This window comes from Prunus avium, chromosome 4 (genome assembly GCF_965620075.1).
Source record: "Prunus avium chromosome 4, drPruAviu1.hap1.1, whole genome shotgun sequence".
Classification (NCBI taxonomy): Eukaryota; Viridiplantae; Streptophyta; class Magnoliopsida; order Rosales; family Rosaceae; genus Prunus; species Prunus avium.
In genome coordinates this window covers 32,151,387-32,157,089 of record NC_142287.1, presented here as the reverse complement: position 1 = coordinate 32,157,089, position 5,703 = coordinate 32,151,387, and the positions used below count along the sequence as shown (strand labels likewise).

The 5,703-nt window shown below is 36.9% G+C and overlaps 1 long non-coding RNA gene across 1 annotated transcript; it reads left to right on the top strand.

Moving 5' to 3' along the window:
* Positions 1-1,522: 1,522 nt before the first annotated feature.
* Positions 1,523-3,095, top strand: LOC148295252 (uncharacterized). Its single transcript, XR_015834998.1, has 3 exons — positions 1,523-1,625; positions 2,113-2,391; positions 2,908-3,095. It is a non-coding gene; the product is annotated as an uncharacterized LOC148295252 (long non-coding RNA).
* Positions 3,096-5,703: the final 2,608 nt, after the last annotated feature.

Here is a 5,703-nt window from a genome sequence, read left to right as displayed (position 1 = left end):
AGAGAAGTGTTTGAGAGCTCCCCCCCTTGGGGTGTGTTTACAAGCTTAGAGAACTTCCCTATTTATAGGCTTAGGGGAAGTGAAAATCTGAATTCAATATGGCTAATGCATACAACACTTGTTTTATAAAATCTGAAATGGTTGATGCACTTGTATTAGAAAATCTAAATTGGGTGATGCACTTGTATTAGAAAATCTTGAATTGGTTGATGCACTTCACCAATAGATCCCACCAGCAGCCCTAGCTCATCTTCATGTCACCATGACCAAGCTTCCAACCAGAAATGATAGCTCATACCTAGCTCACCATGACCAAGCATCCAACCAGCACATGCTGAGGTCAGCATGACCAGCAACTTCAAGGGCTTACAACTTGGGCTTCTCTTAATCAAATTAGGACTTTAAGCACTCGAAATTGAAGTTCAGAATGTCTTCTTTCCAGCCATATGTTATTTGGGCCAATCCAAGGTCGGAGGAAGAAGTTAAGGCTGAAACAAATTGCTAACTCATTTTCTGCGCTGATAAGATCCATCCTGAGCATGGTTCTGTGTTTGCTAGGTAACGGACTCCAGATTTATCCAATGGGGCTGAATTTTGGATATGTTATAGTACACACCAATTGGAACAACTTTCATGAAGAATGTGGCCTCATTCGAGCTATGTAGGTTGTTGAAACAAAGCTTGCAATATGACCTACGGAACTGGACTGGCAGGGGGCTGTAGCCAAAATGAGTTTGTCTTTAAGCTCTTCATCCATTCATCCAAATTAGGCCTTAACATGCTTGAATTGCATGAATTATGCTCTCTAAAGCCATCATTATTACCTAAAGCTCAATGAACTGAAAGATAAACACAAAAAGGATTAAAAGCACAAGTTTAACTCAAAAACATAACCAAATCATAAGTTAAAAGGGTACAAAATGATATGTAATTTATGTACCGATCACTGCTCAGCCTTTGGTCACTTCTTCTGCCAGTCTAAGTGTTTCGCAAAGGCTACAGATGCTGATAGATCAGCCAGGCTCTTCTTCATCAAAAGAAGATTTGAAAAAGAAAGTCCTCGAGATCCTGGATTTAGATGACGAGTCGATGGCATCAGCTTCCGCCACTCAACCTGAAGATGAGGTGGACCCTTTTGCTAATGAAGACATGCTTGACCACTTTCATCCGGATCTCCATTCGGATCTTTATGGTGGGCCCAAGTAATATTATGTCTGATAAGAAGACAATTTGTGTTTACTGTAATTTTTTATAAAACTTTTTACTTTTACGTTTTTTCTGGTAAAAGCAAGACGTTCCTGCTTTTACTCTGTCTTTATTTGTCTTTTGTAAGAGTCTGCCTTTTTCCTTTTTTGGCCGTTTGCGTGAACGTTCGGACAGAATCATTAAAGTGAATATGCCGCTCTACTGTAGGCTGCTTTGTGATCTTCTGCCTCTAATTGACACGTCAACAGCCAGGAGGCTTTAAATGAAGGGCTTCTCCTCCTCTGCGAAGCACCAAAAAAAGATTGCCTCTCAAGCAGAAAATAAACTTTGTGTTTTGAGTTTTTTGGAGTGTTTTGAGTGTATTCACGTGCTGCTTCTGCGAAGCTTCTGTTAAGCACTACTGCTTTCCCTGCTTCTATGTAAGTTTGTTGAATATTAATGATACTACGTTTGATATCGTATTTAATTTCTCTATATTATTATCCTTGGTTTTGGCTTTGTATGTTTGAATTCCTCATAATAATTATGTTTATTCTCTACGTCTCTACACTACCTTCCGCTCGAAAGCTTAAAATTGATTGAGAAAATTTTTGCTCTTAAGAGTCTGGGCCAGTACCTGGTATCAGAGCCAAAAGTCCCTAGTAGAGTTGTATATATATATGTGTGTGTGTGTATAGTATACATATATACACATATACATTATATATGTATTATATATATTGTAATATACATATATACATGTATGTATATATATATATATATATACAGTCCCCTTCAGTTGAGGGATCCCTCAAATAGTGTTATTTGAGGGATGGGGCGCTCAACCATTGGATCTGTTTTAATGAGCTTGTGTGGCTGAGATTGATTCAAACATTTTAACCCGTTTCCTTTCTAATTACCCACTAGAAACCCGCGTACGCTGGGAAACCAAAAGACGCCCTACGCAAGCACGCTTGGAGCAGAAACCAAGTTGAAGAGAAAAATCAAGAGACACGAAGCAAGAGAATCAAACATCCAAGTTGAAGAGGAGGATCCTCCATCGCGAGATTTCTGTGCGAAATAGGTATGGGTATTCCTAGGTGTGGTTGTTTCAAAATCTGAGCCATGGGTTATTGATTTGGGGGTTCTGTGATAAGTTTTGAAGAGGATCCTCCATCGCAAGATTTCTGTGCGAAATAGGTATGGGTAAGTCTCTGCTCCTAATTGATTTGAAAAAAAAAAAAAAAAGAATTTGATTCGTCTCTGCTTCTAAGAATTTTATCATTATAGGAATATTTCTTATGTTTCTATTGATTAAGAATTCTAGAATAAACGTTGTTACAAACTTTGTGGAGATGTAGTAGAAGTGTAGGAAGGTTGTGAAGTCAGCCGTTAGCCTTGTTGCTTCTAGTTTAATGATGTGGCTCTGATAATGTGTGATTAATAGTTTGTACCCTTTGCTTAATTTAGTATGAAGTTTTTTGGTTGGAAGATTTTGTTAGGTTCAGTAACTTGTTTCTTTTTCTTCAGTAAAGGTAAATATAATGGGGTGCTAGTTTGCATTTCTTGTTAGAGCAAGAAAAAAAGGTTTAAGATTCATATTCACAACTTCTTGCTTGTAGAAGTATGAGGTTTGCTTCTACAAGTCTATATTTTTTTCCTTCTTTAAATGTATCGGTTGCGGGCCTTGTGATGTTGTTTAATTTCATGGTGTGAATGCAGGAAACCCAGACAACCAAGGACATGGCTAGCAAGGTGTCTGCAACAACACAAAATGTGTGTGTTCTTTTTTGGTCAAATTCGGATATTGTTCCTTCCACTACAAGGAAGTGTTTAGGTTTTTTTTCATCATGTACATGTAAAACGAAACTCAATTTTCAAGTGTCAATAAATTGTTCGTAATTATCTGTTCAGAAACAAGCAAAGCACAACAGCCAAAAGGGATATTCAATTCAATAGAGAAAAAACATATAGAATGGAAAGCAGTACCTATAACTGTTTATCAATGAGAAATTCTGCAATGTGAATGGTATGATCATTTTGGAGAACATTAATGAAAAATAAAACTAAATGGTATAAACCGTCATATATCAAATGGAACAAGCTTTGAGATAAAGAGGTTGGCCTTGTATTCAAATAGCCTTTTCACATAGAATTGCTTGAGAGCAGGTGGTCCTTCAATTGATTATTAACTTAAATAAATTGCACAAGTTGGCCCCAAGAACTATCATCTAAACATAAAAGTTTATATCCAACCCTAAAAGTACTACAAACATGATCACTTGAATGAGAAGTTCCATGACAGCAAAACAAACACCACCAAAGATGTTAAATCCAAAGTACAGTAGATGGTCCAACTTCAAGATTGACATAAACGAACAAGATTACTCCATTAAAAACCTGCAATGCAAGAAAAAAAAAACAAAACAAAAAAAATGAGACTACAATTCTAGTATGGTTTCACTACAATCACAAGAACAATTGAGAAACCAAATGAATAGCTCATTAGCTGGATTTTTCTTTTTCTACCAATAACAGCAATTGCTTTTCTTTTTTGTTGTTGACGTATGTGTTCAAAGTCTCTGCTCCTAATTGATTTCAAGGAAAGAAAAAAAACAGAATTTGATTCGTCTATGCTCCTAAGAATATTATAATTATAGGAATATTTCATCTGTTTCTATTGATAAAATGAGTGTGTAGTATCTCTATATGTGCACAGCTTGTTTGAGAATTAGAATAAACAAACTCTGTGGAGTGCAGAAAAGTGTAGGATCAGATTTTGATCAATTGGATGTCGAAACGGTTTCCGATTTGTCTAATTTCAGTGACGCCAAATGGGTATGGATTGTGACATCTCCGCACTTGTCTTGCCAATTTAGTAGAGTTAATTGAGCTGCTGTAGCCGCTGCCGCCGCCATTACCAAGGAGACTTGGTAAAGGATATATGCATGTCAAATTCTTTTGCCGTAAAGACTGGTGCGCATGGCATTGGCCCATCGAGAGTCATTTGGCGGGTTCCAATAACGTTGCAGTCCATGGCCACATGCCGTGGAAAATTTACGCATTGATTGTGTCTATTTTTCGGATGATGCATGGTCCATGGAGATGGAATTTGGAAGCATCTGGCTGCGCGCCAAGACCATATCTCACACCACTGAATAGTAGTCAGTAGACTGAACTGATTGCAAGAAAAGGACAGATTCTGTTTAATCGGTTGCTTGTTTTGCAGTGTTTCTGTTTTCAACCCAAAGATTTTCTTTACTTTGACTAAATGTTGAAGAAAAATATGAATCTTCCAATATAATTTCACCACCATTAATTAAATAATAAAGTTTTATTATTTTAGGTTCGACCCATTTGAGGGAACACCCTTTGATTACAATCCTTTGTTTTAAGAGAACACCCTTTGATTCTATAATAAAGAAACAAAATGTGTGTGTTTTTTGCTGCTGCCCCTAAGTTGAACCTCAGGATACCTACGTATCCCTTGCGGGAATAAAGCCACTCGTAGTTCAAAGAATTGCAATGAATAAATGACTCATTGCGAGGGTAATTTGATTTGAATTGTATTGAGAAGTGTTTGAGTGAATTTAGCTGAATAAACAAAGGATTCGATATGGAATTGTGTTTGGAGGCGAATTTGGTTAAGAATAAACCAGGTATTCTGTTCGGATTTAAGATTTGTAAATTAATGGGTAAGTGTAGCCCACTAATTAAGAATTTGTGTCTTTGAGACAATTTGGAGATGCTGAAATTTTCATATGTAGATGACCCATGGGAAAAATTGGAAATTAAGAGGTAAGTGTGGCCCACTAACTGAGAATTTGTGTTTGAGAGATGTGAATTTAATCTCATTGAAATTTGCATGTATCATTTTTCTTATTATTAATGTCCAAGAAAAATAATGAGCAATTTCGATTAACCCACTAATTTTCTAAACTTGACATTTGCACTTGGAAAAGTGTTTTGGCGAATTTGGTTAAAATAAACCAAGGATTCAAATTTGGTTGCAGTTGTGTCTAGTGGGATGCTAGACTGCATTCGTACACTTGATGGGATCAAACCGACGTAGTTCCAAAAAGACTGTTTAATTTGTGTAGTTTTATACCACTCGGGCCTTCGTTGGATTTTGTACCACTTGGGATTTTGACGTGGTTTTGTACCACTTTGGATTTGGTGTGGTCTTGTTCCACTTGAGATTTGGTGTGGTTTTGTACCACTTGAGTCTTCACTAGACAATTTGGGAATTAATGAGACTTTTTTTTATTTGAGCCAATTAATCCATAATTTGTGAATTTGGGACTTTGCACCAATAATTCACCAATTGGATTTTTTAATGGACAAGCCCGTTGGGCCTGAGACTTGTTATGAACGAGCCCGTTGTACTTGAGATCATTGGGTCTTGAGAGAGGTGTTTACTATGCTAGTCCCAATTGATTTTTGATTAGTGCCTTTACTCCAGCTGGTTCTTTTACGGCTTGGTGCCAAAAGCAAATGTCTTTTAATTTGACCAAGACA